The sequence below is a fragment of the Rutidosis leptorrhynchoides genome, chromosome 4, assembly GCF_046630445.1.
Source record: "Rutidosis leptorrhynchoides isolate AG116_Rl617_1_P2 chromosome 4, CSIRO_AGI_Rlap_v1, whole genome shotgun sequence".
Taxonomy (NCBI): domain Eukaryota; kingdom Viridiplantae; phylum Streptophyta; class Magnoliopsida; order Asterales; family Asteraceae; genus Rutidosis; species Rutidosis leptorrhynchoides.
In genome coordinates, this window is record NC_092336.1 from 240,390,439 (window position 1) to 240,412,107 (window position 21,669).

At 32.0% G+C, this 21,669-nt stretch overlaps 1 pseudogene; it reads right to left on the minus strand.

Moving 5' to 3' along the window:
• Positions 1–20,742, minus strand: part of LOC139841515 (exosome complex component RRP41 homolog) — a 28,372-nt pseudogene extending 7,630 nt beyond the window's left edge.
• Positions 20,743–21,669: the final 927 nt, after the last annotated feature.

The following is a 21,669-nucleotide window of genomic DNA, read 5'->3' on the forward strand; positions in this document are numbered from 1 at the left end:
AAGAACCTGAAGCACTTACCGGCGAACCAATTCGGAACACCATTTTCACCCTCATTTCCAGGATATCCCGTCACGAATATATAATATCTAGAATTTCAGATCTTATTTATCCACTCGTCCGAACCGCCAATCATCCCGGAATAATAGAAGAAGTCAACGAGCTTCGCGCTCGAGTAGTGGCTTTAGAAAATATGGTGCAAAACCTAAGAGCATCAGCAGCACCAGCAGCATAACCAACACCACCATCAGTACCACCAACATCACTAACACCACAAGCACTGTAAGCACCATCAACATCACCACCAACAGCACCAGTACCAACAACGACATCCGCATCCCACGCCTCAACATCACACTCGGTACCTCGGATATCAACATCATACGCCCCATATATACCAAGGAATATTAGTAATAATGAGTTAAGATGTATTAACTCATTCTTCCTGAAGAATTATATATGTATACTTTATATATATATGGTTTGGAACAATAATAAATCTTTTCGTACTAAGCTATTACGTGTGAATCTTAACTAGTATGTACTACTTGGTTAAATCATATCACTAATATGCTATGATGTACATCCCTTATTAATGACTTAACAATCGTTAATCACTGCTTCAACACAATAAACTCCATTTCATAATAAACCAAGTGTATTATTCAATTACATGTTTGGTTTTACACTTTCATTTTCGACATACTCGAAACTTTCTAGAAAATATTATTCGTGTCTTGTGAATTTCACAAGGATTCCACGAACACCAACATCATATACCGAGGTATATCAATAACAATGAACGATGAAGTATTGATTCATAACTTCACTAGCGAAATATATCGCAACAATTATGAAATCTCTAAGGTTTTGGAGATTATTTATTCTCGTTTCAATCATAAATCAAATGAGTTTAATATTATATTAACTCATTAAATCTATATTACATCTGAAGAATACATATATGAACGTATATCTTCATAAAGATTGTAATTAAAATTTATTTGTACAAACTATTAATTGTGAAAATATTTTAGCGGGTAGGTAAAACCCGAGAAATATTTATATCTCACATTAATATGTTACATTGTACATTCTTCAAAATCTGATTCATTAATCAATAACTATACTACTTACATCCACATATATATATGTATCCGTTCACTAAAGAATAACCATTTTCATACAAATTCAATTACATATTCTGATTTTGACATATCAGAATCCAATTAAAGATTTAGCAAGTGTTATCTTCCTAAAGATCACTACATTCATGTATTATATTCATTCGTATTCTATGATAAATTATCACATCAAACCATCGAAATTATCATTCCTTACTTTTGAAATCAACAACGGCTATTCGTCAACCATTAGATCCGTTGACAATTATAATCAGCGTTTAATCATCTAAAAACGAAATTTCTTAAAACCATCTCGGATTGATAATCAATGATTCAGATTCATTAACCTTGAGAATGCTGACGAAGCAGCAAAAGCTATAGATGGTCTTAATGGTCAAAAGTTTGATGATAAAGAATGACGTATTGAAAAAGCTCAGATTTGGAACTGAAAAACGGATTGAGCTAACCATGAAGGAGACCAAGGACAAATACAAGGACCAAACCCTATATTCAAAGAATCCAGATGATTCAGTATCTGCTGAAATCCTTAATGAATACCTTGCTCCTTACTTATCTTAAATCCTTATAGAAGAATTTTCCTCATTCTTTTGATCTTAGAAAAATTCTAAGATATCATTGTATCCTTCGTTATAAATATCCTCTATATTTCTGAAGATATCTTCATAACGATTCTTGTCCGCAATTAATTATCTCTTTGCGATATCTTTATTATATCATAAAGGAAACTGTATTAGTTTCTATATTCTTTAAAATTCAAGTTTAAATTACAAATGTTTTGAAGAAGTGTTGGGAATTGAAGCATGAGTTAGTATAATATAATGACGTCAGGCCAACGTGATTATATTACAGTAAGTCATGCTAAATTTTTAATGGAAGATGATAATTTATAGACTTTATAATCATCATTTGCCATGTTACACGACTCTTACATTCTACTTAATCTCTGAGCATATCAAGAAAATATATTCTTGATAGTTCTATCCTCAGTAAATCTGGTAATTTACCAAATCAAATCATGATATTACGCTTAGAACAATAGGTCCATTAGAAACTCCATACCTACGAATTCTGGACCATTACTCACTTGACTTGAAGTCGGGAAGGAAAAACAAGAGCATAGAGCTCCGACATATAAGGGAAAATATAAAGCCCGATAACAACACGGAAATTACAAACCGTGTATATCAATACGTATCGCAACGTAAAGACACGGGAGAATTAAAAACACTATAAACCCAAGGTAATAGTAGAAGTGAATAGACTCTTCCGGTGATAGATAAAAAAGAAGAACGATAGATATAAAAGTCAGGACTATATCCAAAATTAGAACTGGATGAAGCATATTGACGAATCTTTTGGAAATATGATTTGAGGAAGAAGGTATAGAAGTAGTGAAGATAATGAAACGAAAGAAGCTAATTTATAGTGAAATTCTAGACACAACAATCGAGGCAATTCACCGCATTTAATCAAAGAAAATCACCAATTCCTTAATTACCGGAGAATCAAATCTTATAGATTACGAAAATTTCCTTTAAATTCCTTAAATTCCGGAAATCAATCGTGACTATGTCAAAAGTTAAGGCGAACATTTAATTTCCTCATTTCACTCTTTTGTGATAGCTTCATTTATACTCTTCCTATAATCGAATCGTTTTATCCATATTACCAATGTTGATAAAACCCTATTTTCAACTCACATTCATCATTCTTGTTGTAAAGAATGACAATCTCTATCAAATTTCACGACTATGATTTTCATGAACTCCTCTATATTTTGTCTACCCTAGCGTGGTGGCATAAAAGCTCAAGGTTTAAATGAGCTCAATATTATTCATAACACATTTCATGTATCCAATTTACTGAAATGACTTGTAAAACATCATCATTTTGAATGATCTCCGCATTAATAATAAAATGCACTTCGTAGAAGAACTTGTAGAAATTATGGTTTGTATGATTTTAATTCTTGAAACAGAACAATATTCTATCCGTTGGAATTCACGCAAGGCCCCGAGCATACCTGGGAACGTGAAAACCAAATAAAGCGTAAATATCCTCGTCTATGTACGAACAACGCCGATTGATGGCAACAACTAAATTTCGGGACGAAATTTCTTTTAACGGGTAGGTACTATAACAACCCTCATATTTTCATACTTGAATTGACTAATTTGCCTATAGGGTTGTTATCCATACGTAATATATAATTAAATTCGACGTTGATCAAATATTTATTTTTAGTCGACACTTTTTGTTAACTAAAGTTTACACTAATTATATAAAATAACTTTAGTTAATATTAATATTAATGCGTATTATATTTAAAACTATATGTAACATAATTATTAATTAAATGATAAGTTATTTTAATCATTATATATATATATATATATATATATATATATATATATATATATATATATATATATATATATATATATTTAGCTTATAAAAAAAAGATTTTTTTATAAATTAAATAATGAGCCCATGAAATTTGACTAATATTTTTTTTATTATTTTTTTCAAAAACAATCTTATCAAAAACATTTTCCACATTTTTTTCATTTTTGTCAAATATGGCATTCTTGAAATTTTTATTTTATTATTTTTTTTCTTTTTCACCTACCATTTTTAACTATAAATACCACATACATTTCTCATTTCAAACTTGCACCTTAATCTCTCATTTATCTCTTTGAAGAATTACTACTAGTAAGTATTCTTTTCTTACTTTTTATTTTTTTTGCTTTTTATTTTTTACTTTTTACTTTTTTTTTACTATTTTACTTTTTACTTTTTACTTCAGTTATTATTTTTATCAAAACATGTAAATAATGTTATAAATTATATGCAATTAAAAATAAAATAAATAACATGTATATACTATTACTATTACTAGCACCTATAACCTACTACTTATATTGTAACATAAAAACATTTTGGGATATGTATTAGAGATGTATAGATCTTCGAACATTCTTGACGAATGGTTTCTATAAGATTCTAGGCAGAGGGTTTGGACTTCCGATTTAAAGGGTCCTATGGCTCAAGCCCCTAGATCTAAATTAGCCATTCGAAGGGAAAGGGGTGATTGGAAGCTTATCTAATACGGCAAGTATCCTAAAATGGAAAACACTGATAAAAGCAGAAACTCTCTAGTCATAGAAACTTAGTAAAATAAGAAACTTTTTAAAAATGGAAACTTTATAAAAATAGTAACTTACTAGGAATAGAAACTTAGTAAAATGAACTATACTTAAACACATACTTAAACTTAAACATGGGCAAAACACTTAACTACTCTTAAATGTCAATATGTTGACTTTCCTGCTCACTCGTTCAACTCTTTATTCCGAGGAATAACTCTCTCTACTTACTAAGGTGAACTTCATAGCCCCACTTTTTACTATTTCATTACTGTTTACAACTTGGGGTGAGACACATGCTTGCTTTATAACTGTTTTACGCTTAGACACAAGTACTAAATTGTTAACTATGCTGTCATGCTTTGATTCATGCTAAATCCCTACCGTAATATCGTTAATTGCTACGTTTAAATGCAAACTTAATTATTGTGAATAGGCCTATTGAGAGTAACGTCTCTAACCATTCGACCGTTGGTCTTTGGTTACATAATAATGATTCCACGACACTGACAGTACAAGGTGTCATAGGGTAAACTTGTTTAGTAGAGATATTACAAACTGCAGCAACACTTTTAGATTGATATATTTGGTATCCATCAAACTTAAACTAAATCTTGTGGTCTAATGCATATTATATAAACCTATGAACTTCACTCAACCTTTTTGGTTGACACTTTAAGCATGTTTTGTCTCAGGTGACGAATAAGATGATTGTTATGACTGCTACTTGATGAATTGAATGCTGCATGGAGTCTTCATTTCATTACATCTACTTTGCATTTTAAAACTATTACTATTTCAGTTTAGATTTGATGTAAACATTCTTAATGCTTCCGCTGTTTTATTAATAAAGGTTTATTTCAAAACGTCTCATATAGAGTCGTTCTCGTTTATACAACTGTAATTTGATATAATTAGTCACAAATACCCCAGGCCCTATTTGGGGGTGTGACATAACCCAAGTAACTAAATTCAAACCTTGCAGCAGTTGTATGTATCATCACTAAACTACATTATCGTAATCTAACCCATAATGCGGTGACTAAACAAATTAACATTATTAACATTAATATAAATATAAATAATAAAGATGCACCTCTCTAGGACCATAAACTGCAGCAATAACTTTAGTATTACCCATCTCAAAAACTGGTGACCTATAATCACCATCACAATAAACCAACAAATTCAAATTTTAATCAAATTTGATCATAAATATCTGATACTGATACTATAAAAAATAAAAATATATACCCATCAGCTTTAGAAATAGTGCCAATTTCTGCTCTCAGCTGTCTCATCTGACATCAAAACATAAACACAAATAAACTTGCATATTATGGATCAAATTAGTTACAAACAGATGAAAGATTGAAAATTTAGTAAAGAAGCACCTCCATTGGACGACGTCCATCTAAAGGAAGTCCTTCAAGGCTCACGTAGGGTATGTTTGGCAAAACTAGCTGGTAGCTGAAGCTGTAAACTGGTAGCTGTTAGCTGGAAGCTGGTAGCTGTTAGATGAAACTTTTTAGATACACATAAGTGTTTGACAAAGTAGCTGGAGCTGTTAAGAAAAATATTAAAATGACAAAAATGGACAGGAGAAAACAACAATTAATGTTAAATTAAAATGTATATGTTAATTTCGATTTCTAGCGTTTTGCGATATTATTTTCTTGTAGTTTGATTTTAAATTGTTAAATAAGGAAGAAGAACCTTGAACATTATATAATAATGCAATGAAAAGTACGATACCATTTATATAATAATAATGTAATAATAAAAGATGATAATAATATTTAATAGAATCAAAAAGTAGGTATATATATATCTTGTTGGATATAGCACAAAGTGGATGGTCCAAGATAACTTATAGTATTTACGTAGGAGTATAGCTAATAATTTACATTGGACAACTGCTCATATATTGAAAGGATATTACAGTAATAAATATGCTAAAAGCTCCTCCTAATATCGAACGCTACTCCATAAAGCGTTTAGCTTTGGAGCTTTTTTAACCCACAAAAAGCTTTAAGCTTGTTTCATCAAACAAAGTTATTTGTTAAATAGGAGCTTTTTGTAAAAAAAAAACTAAAAGCTAAAAGCTCTAAAAAGCTCTAAAAAACTATTTGCCAAACATAGCCGTACTCCATTTTTGATGATACAGAGAGCTATGTTTTTCCTTGTAAACATAGCCCATAGGCTCATATGTTTCTTTTGTCTATTTTTTTTTTCTAAAAAAAAAAAAATCAGTTAGGTTTATATTTGATTTCAAACTGTTTAACAAATAAATTTAATAAAATTCAGTGCGAAAACAAATCTCAATTTGAATCGGTTTTGGTTTAGTTAACAGATCTAAATTCAGTTGTTAAATTTACTTTATTGAATGCAGTTAAACTGAAAACCAAATTTGATTGATAACATATTAAATTAGTAACATTTACATAGACAAACTAGATTAAAACCCAATTCTAATTCAAAATCAAATTTTATGATTTTTTTAGGTTTTAATCGGAATCGAACTGAATTCAAAATTTGGTTTATGTTTAGTTTCGATTCAAAATCTGAATTCAGTGTCGGTTCAATTTTTTGCTTTCGCTCATCGAATCAAACAAACAAAAAAACGAACCTATTAACCCCTTGAGACATTTTACAATGTGTTCTAAATAAATAATAAGGAAAATGAAAGTGTAACAAATCTTGTGTTGTAGCAGCTCATCTGGTAGCTGTCTATCTCTATTAACCAGAGGTTAAGAATTCGACTCCCGTGAGTGCAACATTGCACACAAGTTTGACTTTTTACCCACTTTGTCAAAAGCCTAACTTTAAAACCCATTTAAACTCAGATTACAACACGAAAATGAATGATTCTTACCTTGTTATGATCACGAAATCAGTAGCAACTGATTACACAACACAATTTAGACATAAAATTGAGATTCAAGAGATTTGGGTTTCAAGGGAGTGAGAGTTTAGGTACGGAGTATAATTTTTAATTTGGGGAAAAAATGACGGAATAATCCAGATTCAAGCTATTTATATTGGGTAATAAACCCATACCCCATAACACACAGGTATTTACCAGTTATCTGATATCTTTTGTACTTAATTTGACTACCCTAATGGAGTCCAAATTAAACAAACGAACCTGTTCTGTGACCCTTGTCACAAACTGATTTCAACTAAACAACCAAATAATTATAAATATATAATTATTATACTAACATACTTTAACGACCCGTCAAAGTACACTTGACGGCCATCGTTATCTTGGTCCCACAGCTTGATCGAACTTTAAATGAATTTAAATAACAATATTGCATTCTTTTATTCAAAAGTTTCCTAAAAAGGAAATTTACCAAAATATGTAGTTTAAACAAACCCAACATATTAAATATCCAAAGTTGACATAAAACATAGCCAACCAAATAGAATGCAAGTTTAATGTTTCATAAAGTGTTTAACAAAATCTTCCCAAATGCATGCAGACACTTCTAACACAGCGGAAGCACCAAACAAATCAAGTACCTGCGAAAACATGCGAGTAAACTGTCAACAAAAATGTTGAGTGAATTATAGGTTTAAATAAACGAATAAACATTAGACCACAAGATTTAAAATGTTAGAAAACATAAAACATTATTCCATTATCTATGAGCCACCTGGTAACCACTTAACCATTTATTTACCCTTGCCAAACACAATATATATACACCGAACAAGTGTATCTTCAAATAAATACGAAGTACTAATACATTCCGATTATAAATTGCTAGCGCGACTAGCTCAAAATGGGGCTGTCACGCCCGATAGATCTATCCATAGAATTCGCGTTCACCAGTAGAAACCAGTGATTATAGTTACCAGACTAGGTAATATTTTTGTTCAACTCATAATGAATAATTTAAATTTAATTGCCACTTGTGTCTAAACGTAAAACAAAATGCATATAATCACATCCCAAAAATATACTTTAAAAAGTATGAAAAATGGGACTATAACTCACCTTAAAGCAAATGAAGTAACCACACAAAAAGCGAACAGCAAACTAAGTAAAGTGATCAAGAATGATCACAACGCCGACCTATAAATAAAGCAGGTCGATATAAATAACTAACTTAGGTCAAGTCTTAGTATGATAGCTATAATACTTGTTGTAAGTAAACATAGAACAACACTCAGTATACTTTGGTTTGATCAGAACAACGTAAGGACACGTACTTTCTATTTTTAGAAAGTTTCTATTTTAGAAAAGTTTCTATTTTAGGAAAGTTTCTATTTTAGGAAAGTTTCTATTTTTAGCAAGTTTCTATTTTTAGAAAGTTTTCATACTTAGAAAGTTGCTATTTTTGGAAAGTTTATAAGTCAGAAAAGTTTCCTTAATGAGAAAGTCAACAAAAGTCAACTGAAAGTCAAAGTCAACCGAAAGTCAACTCAAAAGTCAACCTTGGTCAAACATAGTCAACATTAATTTTAAAAGTATAAGTTATAATAATAATATAAGTTTCAATGTTATTTAAAGTCTTATATGTGTAATTATGTCATATCATAAGTTTAATTAAATTAAAATGAATTATTAAAGTTAACATAAGTTTAAATGATATAATTAATATAATATAAGTATTTAATTAAATAATTAAATATTAATCATAATATAAGTATTATTAATTAATAATAAATTTTAATCATATCATAAGTATTATTAATTAATAATGAATTATTAATCATATCATAAGTTTCTAATTATAATTATTAAATCAAAAGTATTTAATAATTAAATTACAATTAAATAATAACTAAGTCTTATAATAATTAAATAATTAATTAATCCTTATTATAAGTCTTATTATAATAATCTCATAACATAAGTTTAATACTTACCATAAGTATTTCTCATTAATAATACAAGTATTATTAATCATAAGTTTAATTAAAGTTTCATTAATCAAAATGTAATTAATAAATGATATGATAAATATGTATATCATAAGTCTTAAATTAAATAATTACTTTTTATATCATAAGTAATTTAATGATAATGAAAATCATTATTTATATCATAAGTCTTATTTAATAACCATAAGTTTTAATTAAAAGTTCATCGGGTCATAACTTGAGCCACCGGAGTCGGTTTTCGGCGAGTCTTATATATATCTCCGCCTAACCAAACCACCCGACACATTAGTGCACTCAAGAACACCCCAAGAACAGCCACAAAGTCGTGACCATCAGCCATATATCAACTTGGAGCTTTAATCCGTTCAAAATCATGTTTTAGTCATAAATGGGTGATCCGTGGCTCGGATTTCGATGACCCGAACATGAATGTTCATCCAATCATCAATTATAACACACTAGTACACCCTAGAGACTCCAAAAATAGTCACAAAGTCGGACCAAACCTGGAACAATTCGTTTTTATATTTTGATTTCAATAAAACACCATTTTAATCATAACTAGAGCTCCGGGAATCGAAATAACATGAATCCGGAGTCTAAAATTAATGTATTGATGAGAGGAACACATCTAGACACTTTAATTTAACATTTACATCAGTTAAGTTTACAGAAATGATCAAATACATCACTGTCCCAAATCAATCAAACTGAAAACATGAATTAACGAGTGATTCTACGCATACAATCAACAATACAACAACATACAATCATCATACTATCATAATAACATATAAATACAGAAAAAAAAATTCAAAAAGTCAGGGTTAGGGTTTATACCCTAATCAAGAATCAAAGAGTATGAACGCGTAGAGATCGTTGTGTAGAATCCGATTATGTGAATGATTTGATGATCCAAGTATTTTTTTGATGAAGATGATGATGAGTAGTGGTGGTGGTGGTGTCGATATTCAAGAGAGAAAGAGGGAGGAGAGTTTGAGAGAAAAAAGATATTAAGTTACTAGTAAACTTGAGATGAAAATGAAAATGATTTAGCAAAAACGAAAAACAAAGGGGGTATACCCCTTGTTCGGCCGAATGGGTTATGGGGTGGGCCCCATGGCCCAATTTTATTAAATGTTAAATTCCTTGTGGCCCGAATGCCCGAACGAAGCCTGAAACGCGAAAACACCGCTACGCGATTAAATATTCGGAGAGATAACATACACGCGGTAAATAATATATATAAACACTATATATAAACATATGACATAAAAATATCATATTTAAAATAATTGAGATTCAAATATATCAAAAGTCTGATCGTTGGTTTGAAAACCGAAATGATTCGCCGGATAGAAATCCACGACACGTAGAAACGTACAATTTAAAATATGAATACAAATATTCACATATCACATAATAATTAATATATTATTACAAAAATAATAATATTGGAAATAGAAATGACGTGGTACGAACAACAATTAACGGACGTTAAATAATAAACGGTAAAAGATAACGGAAAAAGTAGGGTCGTGACAGTACCTTCCCGTTACGGAAATTTCGTCCCGAAATTTAAGCAGGTGCACGGGTTGACTCGACATCTGGGAACAAATGTGGGTATATCTGCCTCATCTGATCTTCACGCTCCCAAGTGAACTTGGAACTGCGTCTGGCGTTCCATCTAACTCGGACGATAGGAATTCTACTCTGCTTGAGTGTCTTAACCTCTCGATCCATAATTTCAACAGGTTCCTCAATAAAATGGAGTTGTTTATCAATATGAAGCTCCTCCAGAGGAATGGTTTCATCGGCCTCAGCCAAACACTTCTTCAAATTCGATACATGAAAAACGTCATGAACAGCAATGAGTTCTTGTGGCAATTTCAAACGATAAGCCACGGGTCCAACTCTCTCGATAATCTCAAACGGTCCAACAAAATGAGGATTTAACTTTCCCCTTTTTTCCCAATCGTACCACAACTTTCCAAGGTGATACCCTCAACATAACACGGTCACCAACCTGAAATTCTATATCTTTCCTTCTCTTTTCGGCATAACTCTTTTGCTGACTTCTGGCGGTTCTCAATCTTTCTTTAATCTGTACGATCTTCTCGGTAGTCTCATGAATAATTTCTGGGCCTGTGAGTGGAGAATCCCCATCCTCATTCCAATAGATAGGAGACCTACACTTTCTACCATACAGAGCTTCAAACGGTACGGCTTTAATACTTGCATGATAGCTGTTATTATAAGAAAATTCAGCTAGTGGCAAATATCTGTCCCACCCATTACCAAAATCAATAGCACACGCTCGTAACATGTCTTCTAACGTTTGAATGGTCCTTTCACTCTGACCATCCGTCTGTGGATGATAAGCGGTGCTCATATCCAATTTTGTTCCCAAAGCTTCCTGTAAGGATTGCCAAAACCTCGATATAAATCGACTGTCTCGGTCTGAAATAATAGATACAGGAACACCATGTCTTGAAACAATTTCCTTCAAAGTCAAATGAGTAAGCTTCTCCATCTAATCTGTTTCCTTAATCGGCAAGAAATGAGCTGACTTTGTGAGTCGGTCAACAATAACCCAAATGTTATCATAACCACCCACAACTCTCGGTAACTTCGTAATAAAATTCATCGTAATACCTTCCCACTTCCACTTGGGAATCTCAGGTTGCACCAAAAGTTCGGACGGTTTTTGATATTCAGCTTTAATCTTAGCGCAGGTCAAACACTTAGCCACATAAGTAGCCATATCAGTTTTCAAATTAGGCCACAAGTACGACTCCTTAAGATCATGATACATCTTTCCTGAACCAGGATGAATAGAGTACCTAGACTTATGAGCCTCATCTAACACCAGTTGTCGCAAATCCCCAAATTTCGTAACCCAAAGACATCCCGCAAAATACCGAGTACCATCGGCTCGTACCTCGAATTTCTTACCCATGCCTCTGACTTTCTCGTTAACAAAATTCTCCTCTTTCAAGGCTTCTTGTTGAGCAGCAAGAATCTGCCTTGCGAGGTTTGTTCGAATGGTCATATTCAAAGCTCTAAACCTGCGAGGTTTAACTCTCTCTTTTCGACTTAAGGCATCAACCACAACATTGGCCCTTCCCGGATGATAAAGAATTTTGCAATCATAATCGCTCAATAGCTCAACCCATCTTCGCTGTCTCATAATCAACTGTCTTTGATCAAGGATGTGTTGAAGACTTTTGTAATCAGTGTACACTGTACATTTGACCGCATATAAGTAATGTCTCCAAATCTTGAGGGCGAACACAACAACACCCAATTCTAAATCATGGGTTGTATAATTCTGTTCATGATTCTTCAACTGACGTGATGCGTAAGCAATGACTTTCTTTTGCTGCATCAAAACACAACCAAAGCCCTGACGCGAAGCATCACAATAGACAACAAAATCGTCATTACCCTCAGGTAGTGATAATATCAGAGCGGAAATTAACTTCTTCTTTAGGGTTTGAAAAGTGGTCTCCTGTTCATTCTTCCACTTGTACTTCTTCCCCTTGTGCGTTAAAGCAGTCAGAGGTTTCGCTATACGAGAGAAATCTTGAATGAACCTTCTATAGTAGCCTGCCAAAACTAGAAACTAACGAATCTGAGTAGGAGTCTTTGGAATTTCCCACTTCTCAATTGCCTCAATCTTGGCAGGATCAACTTAAAATCCCTGTTTACTAACAACGTGCCAAAGGAATTGAACTTCTTTTAACCAGGAAGCACACTTAGAGAACTTAGCGTACAGCTCTTCTTTCCTCAACAAATCAAGCACCAACTTCAAATGTTCTTCGTGCTCTTCATCACTCTTGGAATATATAAGAATATCATCGATGAAGACGATAACGAATTTGTCCACATAGGGTCTACACACGGTTCATGAGGTCCATGAACACAGTAGGTGCGTTAGTAAATCTGAACGTCATAACAAGAAATTCGTAGTGACCATAATGGGTACGGAAAGCAGTTTTCAGAATAACAGTTTCTTCAACGCGTAATTGGTGATAACCAGAACGGAGATCAATCTTAGGATAAACGGACGAACCTTGAGGCTAATCGAACAGAACATCAATTCTCGAAAGAGGGTAACAATTCTTAATAGGAAGCTTGTTCAAATCGCGATAATCAATACACAATCGGAATGAACCATCTTTCTTATTAACAAACAAGACAGGAGCTCCCCAAGGGGACGAACTAGGACGTATGAAGTATAGTTTCAACCAGCAAGAAAACATTATATAGAGTGGCCACATCAGTGATATAGATGTTTATGGCAATTCCTACAAAGGGGATAACGAGGATCATGGACTTCAAAGTAATTTTCATTACATTTCCGAAAGGAAGACGTACAAAAGGTGTGATCTTTCAACGAGAGTGAACTTCCTTACACAATGAGCGAGGCAATCTAGGATTCATCCTTATTCTTCAATTTATGTGCGGATGAAACGAAACGTGAATCCTGGACTATAAAGAATAGTCGACTCCAGGTGAGATGAATCTCCAAAAATGATTCTGTGCACCTCAAAGTATTGAATCATAGGATTGATGTTTACGAGGGTGTTGCGATTTGCAGACAATATCGAGAGTAGAAACTTCTCAAACGGTCTAGTGCAATATCTATTTGTGATACCAACTATAACAATAGTTGGGTTAAAAACCCACCCAGTGCCTTTCCTGAGAACAGGGTGGATACTGAATGTGCCTCAGAAAACTGATTTATCGGTCCGCGTTTTGGCCATGTCTAACCTTAAAAGGAACATTTTATGAGCGCAATAACTTCCTAACAAATTTTATGAAATCGCCATCCAAAGTGGTGTAAGAGTCTTTAACAAGGATCTTAATGGTAAGTTTCATCTCTAAACGGAGGATGAGAAGAAGTGTGATCCATACCCGTTGTAGATTAATACGAAAATCTTTAATATAATCAACCAAAAAAGTTTTGGAAAACCTTTAAACGTTTGATGTGACAACATAAATGGAACGAAGTTCTTAATAATTTAGAGGTATGTACAACGTGTACCATCTTATATAAAACAATTTGACTCGGTTAAACAACTCAATAAGGGAGTGGTTTAAAAAAAATAATTTTTGAATGTATAATATAGCATGTAACCCAAAATAGGAAAAAATAAATTTATTCATTTGATTTTTTTTATACATACATATATGATTTTATAAATTTCATAAGTGACAGAAAATTTTTATTACTTTTATTCATCCATAAATCTCGTGAGGACCGCACAAATAACCAATGTGTAAAAGTTCTGATAAACAGAGTATTCGTATTTCGAAGGTTACGAGTTGAAGTAAGATCGTGGAAGATTGAGTGAGATACTTGAATCGTCGTGCGACATTTGATCAACAAATGTTACGAGGTCATGAAACAAATGAATTTAAAAGTTGTTTTGACTATTATTAGGACCTAAGCCCTTGGTCCAAAACTGTTCTCGAGCGAAGCTATTGCTATCACGCGAGGTATGAAGGATATCGCATGAGATAGATAGTCTGGTTAAAATGAGCTTCTCGTATATTAACAAATAAGATAATAAGTATTTTCCTTACCCATGTAATACATCGGAATTTCTGAATGAGTAGTGTAATTTTTTTTGACTTGCTTTCTATTCCTCATGTCACGATATTGGAACTTCTTTATGAATTACCATAATATAATCACGTTGGCATGACGTCATTATATTATACTAATTCATAGTTCCATTCCAATAACACTACATGAGGTCAGGACACATGATCAACCTCAAATTTCTGCACAATTTCTCTAAAACGATTTCTTAAACAATGTGCTAAGGATAGCACAAGAGACAAAAACATCAAAAGTAATGAATAAAAGTAACGATGACATAAAAATGTCTGTGAAGTATTAAGAATCTTTAAATGTCAAGAATGACATTTCTGGGTCGCAACCCAAAGCACAAAGGCACAACCCAAAGACACGTAATATAACAAGAATGTTATATACCTAAACATAATAGCTGACATTGAAATGCCGAGCATTTAGAAGTCAAGAATGATATCTCGCGTAATATAACTCAAACATTATATACATAACCATAATAGATGACATAGAAATATCGAGAATTTCAGAAGTCAAGAATGATATCCCTCGGTTTCGCTATCCGAGGTGTTCTTATAAAGATAAAATCGCATGAGTCGGAGAATACGTTTAAATCGGAATGGGAGTTCCTCCCGGATTCAGAACACAACAGAGATGTATGTATGATAACAAAATACATACCATAGAATAAAAATAATCACATATAATAATATGCTATAGGTCAGGCTGTAGACTAGACTCACTAATGCACCCTATTGACTCGGGTAACGGCATCAATGCAGCCTAATTTCCTACAACCAAGGCTCTGATACCAACTTTAACGACCCGTCAAAGTACACTTGATGACCATCGTTATCTTGGTCCCACAGCTTTATCGAACTTTAAATGAATTTAAATAACAACATTGCATTCTTTTATTCAAAAGTTTCCCAAAAAGGAAATTTACCAAAATATGTAGTTTAAACAAACCCAACATATTAAATATCCAAAGTTGACATAAAACATAGCCAACCAAATACCCACAAGTTTAAATATCCAAAAAAGAATGCAAGTTTAATGTTTCATAAAGTGTTTAACAAAATCTGCCCAAATACATGCAGACACTTCTAACACAGCGAAAGCACCAAACAAATAAAGTACCTGTGAAAACATGCGAGTAAACTGTCAACAAAAATGTTGAGTGAAATAAAGGTTTAAATAAACGAATAAACTTTAGACCACAAGATTTAAAATGTTAGAAAACATAAAACATTATTCCATTATCTATGAGCCACCTGGTAACCACTTACCATTTATTTACCCTTGCCAAACACAATATATATACTCCGAACAAGTGTATCTTCAAATAAATACGAAGTACTAATACATTCCGATTATAAATTGCTAGCGCGACTAGCTCGAAATGGGGCTGTCAAGCCCGATAGATCTATTCATAGGATTCGCGTTCACCAGTAGAAACCAATGATTACAGTTACCAGACTAGGGAATATTTTTGTTCAACTCATAATGAATAATTTAAATTTAATTTCCACTTATGTCTCAACGTAAAACAAAATGCATGTAATCACATCACAAAAATATACTTTAAAAAGTATGAAAAATGGGACTATAACTCACCTTAAAGCAAATGAAGTAACCACACAAAAAGCAAATAGCAAATGAAGTAAAGTAATCAAGAATGATCACAACGCCGACCTATAAATAAAGCAGATCGATATAAATAACTAACTTAGGTCAAGTCTTAGTATGATAGCTATACTACTTGTTGCAAGTAAACATAGAACAACACTCAGTATGCTTCGGTTTGATCAGAACAGCGTAAGGACACATACTTTCTATTTTTATAAAGTTTCTATGTTAGGAAAGTTTCTATTTTAGGAAAGTTTCTAGTTTTAGAAAGTTTCTATTTTAGAAAGTTTCCAAATTTAGAAAGTTGCTATTTTTGGAAAGTTTATAAGTTAGAAAAGTTTCCTTAATTATAAAGTCAACAAAAGTCAACTAAAAGTCAAAGTCAACCGAAAGTCAACTCAAAAGTCAACTTTGATCAAACATAGTCAACATTAATTTTAAAAGTATAAGTTATAATAATAATAATATAAGTTATAATGTTATTTAAAGTCTTATATGTATAATTATGTCATATCATAAGTTTAATTAAATTAAAATGAATTATTAAAGTTAACATAAGTTTAAATGATATAATTAATATAATATAAGTATTTAATTAAATAATTAAATATTAATCATAATATAAGTATTATTATCTAATAATAAATTTTAATCATATCATAAGTATTATTAATTAATAATGAATTATTAATCATATCATAAGTTTCTAATTATAATTATTAAATCAAAAGTATTTAATAATTAAATTATAATTAAATAATAACTAAGTCTTATAATAATTAAATAATTAATTAATCCTTATTATAAGTCTTATTATAATTATAATAATCTCATAACATAAGTTTAATACTTACCATAAGTATTTCTCATTAATAATAAAAGTATTATTAATTATAAGTTTAATTAAAGTTTCATTAATCAAAATGTAATTAATAAACGATATAATAAATATGTATATCATAAGTTTTAAATTAAATAATTACTTTTTATATCATAAGTAATTTAATGATAATGAAAATCATTATTTATATCATAAGTCTTATTTAATAACCATAAGTTTTAATTAAAAGTTCATCGGGTCATAACTTGAGCCTCGGGAGTCGATTTTCGGCGAGTCTTATATATATCTCCGGCAAACTAAACCACCCAACACATTAGTGCACTTAAGAACACCTCAATAACAGCCACCAAGTCGTGACCATCAGCCATATGTCAACTTGGAGTTTTAATCCATTCAAAATCATGTTTTAGTCATAACGGGTGATCCGCGGCTCGGATTTCGATGACCCGAACATGAATGTTTATCCAATCATCAATCCTAACACACTAGTACACCCTAGAGACTCCAAAAATAGTTACAAAGTCGGACCAAACCTGGAACAATTCGTTTTTATATTTTGATTTTAATAAAACACCATTTTAATCATAACTAGAGCTCCGGGAATCGAAATAACATGAATCCGGAGTCTAAAATTAATGTCTTGATGAGAGGAACACATCTAGACACTTTAATTTAACATTTACATCAGTTAAGTTTACAGAAATGATCAAATACACCGCTATCCCAAATCAATCAAACCGAAAACATGAATTAACGAGTGATTCTACGCATACAATCAACAATACAACAACATACAATCATCATACTATCATAATAACATATAAATACAAAAAAATAAAAGAAAAATAAAAAAGTTAGGGTTAGGGTTTATACCCTAATCAAGAATCAAAGAGTATGAACGCGTAGAGATCGTTGTGTAGAATCTGATTATGTGAATGATTTGATGATCTAAGTATTTTTTTGATGAAGATGATGATGAGTAGTGGTGGTGGTGGCATCGATATTCAATAGAGAAAGAAGGAGGAGAGTTTGAGAGAAAAAGGATATTAAGTTACTAGTAAACTTGAGATGAAAATGAAAATGATTTAGCAAAAAAGAAAAACAAAGGGGGTATATCCCCTTGTTCGGCCGAATGGGTTATGGGGGTGGGCCTCATGGCCCAATTTTGTTAAATGTTAAATTCCTTGTGGCCCGAATGCCCGAACGAAGCCCGAAACCCGAAAACACCGTTACGCGATTAAATATTAGGAGAGATAACGCACACGTGGCAAATAAAATATATAAACACTATATATAAACATATGACATAAAAGTATCATATTTAAAATAATTGGGATTCAAAAATATCAAAAGTCTGACCGTTGGTTTGAAAACCGAAATGATTCGCCGGATAGAAATCCACGACACGTAGAAACGTACAATTTAAAATATGAATACAAATATTCACATATCACATTATAATTGATATATTATTACAAAAATAATAATATAGGTCATAGAAATGATGTGGCACGAACAACAATTAACGAACGTTAAATAATAAACGGTAAAAGATAACGAAAAAAGTAGGGTCGTGACACATACAAACACACCCAAGGTCAAAAGGGTCATTTCAACTAGGCCCGGTAACAGGATGTTACAAATCTACCCCCTTAAAGAGATTTTGTCTTCGAAATTGGGTCAACTACGGTCAACAAACTGTTACCTTAACTAAGTCTTTCTCAATAATCAACCTAAAATAGAAAATCTTCATTCCAATACCCATCGTCTTTCTTCAAACAAGTGCACGCATATGGAATTTCTAACTTTTACTCACGTCCGATACAATACAAATTACCACCATGTCCACTGGTCAACAACTTGAATCCACAAATCTGCACTGTCAATCCAATTATCCAAGTCAAATTTCACATTTCTAGGTCATTCTGTATTGAAATTTCACAATCTGTCATCAATTTCAGCTCCTAACACAGTCAACATTTCACAATTATTCCAAGCTCAGGCAATAGAATCAATCATCATTCTAAGTTATGTGTCTATGTCTACAAAATTTGTCCTTAATTCAAGGCAATATTCCAGGTTATTCGTCTTTTGTCCAATCATATTACAATCCATTATAGCATAGGCCACCTAATTTTTCCTTCAGCTTCCCAAAATTTTTGTATGACTCACCATAATACACTTCTGTTGGCCAGAAACAAGTATATTATCCTGAATCACCCCTTCATTCTGAGTCACTCATAACGGAAAAATACCACTTGTTATATCCACTAACTTAAGTCTAAAGAGTCTTCTCAAACGCTTCGGCAATAACTAAGCTACTTAATTATTAATTAGTTACACCATCTGTCTAACCATAGTTATTTAAGCATTTTCCATTAAATGTTCAAATATAATCTAGCAACATTACTATACATCTAACAAGCATAGGAAATCGCAACATATTTTCCTTAATGTCAAAATACGCTCAACTAGCAGTATCTTACATCTTGTTAAGCAAAAGAATTGTCTAATCAACACAACCCACATTCCATCATATCAGTAACAACAATATCATTATCTAATAGTCTTCTGCCATCTAAGAGTCCACTACATAAATCACAACACATCTATATCCAAGTCACACTTTTCAATCCCAGAAAGTCAACCTAAGGATCACCCTTACCCTACAAGGCACACAAGGGTCGCAACCAAACATACAACAACATAAATCATCAAAGTAAATCTTACACTACAATCAAGATCTACCAATCTACACACAAACATATATATACACAATCATATATATACATACATACATACATACATATATATACATACATACATACATATATGTATATGTATATATATATGTATATATATATATATATATATATATATATATATATATATAATAACACATATATATACAACTAAACAGCACGAGGATTTTGAAACATACCTGTATTCACATCATATTCAACATCCGCATCTGCAACCATCTGATAAGCTCTTGCTGTTGTCGTAGGTGGATTCTTTCTTTTCTGCCCTACTTGAGAACCAGAAGATCCACCTACCGATCTCAACTGCGCTCCTGGCCCCGCCTCAGAACCTGACCCTTTTACATATGGACACTGAGCTGACCTATGCCCCACTTGATGACATTTCCAACATACATCCTCTTAGAATGAACACATCCAAATCTTGTGTCCCACAATACCACATCTCAAACATCTTATGGTTGAATCCGAACAAGGACCACTATGAGATGATCTACAACTAAAACACCAAGAATTCTAACTTGATACTGACCCACTCTGTTCTGACCCACTTTTCTGTTTCAACTTAACAGACTTCTTTGACCTAGAGTCTGACTAACTCATCACCCGATCTTGTTGTGGCATCACATAACCTTCCATTCTGTTTCTTGCTGCTCTGACATCATCTTCTACCATCTTAGCCATAACAAACTCTTGAGATAACGTCGTCACCATCCTAACCATTGTTCTATACTATGGTAAAATTATATTATTATTATTATTATAAAAAGGGGGTTTTACCGTTTAATGACCGGTTTGTCGATTTTAAAACTTTAGTCGCAGTTAAAACCTAATGTAAAATATTAAAAATAAATATAGCTTAATTTAAAGCGTAAAATAAATAACGATAATTAAAGTGTGATAAATTAAAGTGCGATAAATAAAATGACAATAAATTAAAAGTGCGATAATTAAAAAGTACGATAATTAAAAATGCGATAAGATATAAAATAAAGGAATTATGCTTATTTAAACTTCCGTAATCATGATGTTTGACGTGTTGATTTTAATTTATTACCATGGGTTAATTGTCCTTTGTCCTGGATTATTTGATATGTCCATCTGGTTTTTGTCCATAACAGTCCATCAGTCGTAAATATAAAGTGCGAGTATCCTCGCCAAATTATCCTTATACCAGAAGTCAAATATTCCAACTAATTGGGGACTTAAACTGTAACAAGGTCTTAATACTTTGTTTAATAATTACACTAGGATATCGACTGCGTGTAACCCAAGGTTTTAATACTTTGTTAACAATTACACCAATTACCCTTGAATGTAATCCACCCCTGTTTTAATGAGTCCATTAACTATTAATTCATCCCCGTGTCTGGTTAAATGAACGATTATTAGTATTTATAAATATCCCACCCAACGTGTCCGATCGAGTGTATATGGTTATTTATAGATAAGTCAAATTGTAAATCTCTATATTAAATTAACGAACTATCATTCAGTTAAATAAATATAAAGCCCATTAATAGTCCATAGTCCAATTTCCACAAGTGTAGGTCTTTTGTCCAAACCCCAATTATAGTACAAAGCCCAATAACCCCGTCTTTAATATTTAGTCCAACATCATGATTACTTCGATTTAAATAAGCATAATAA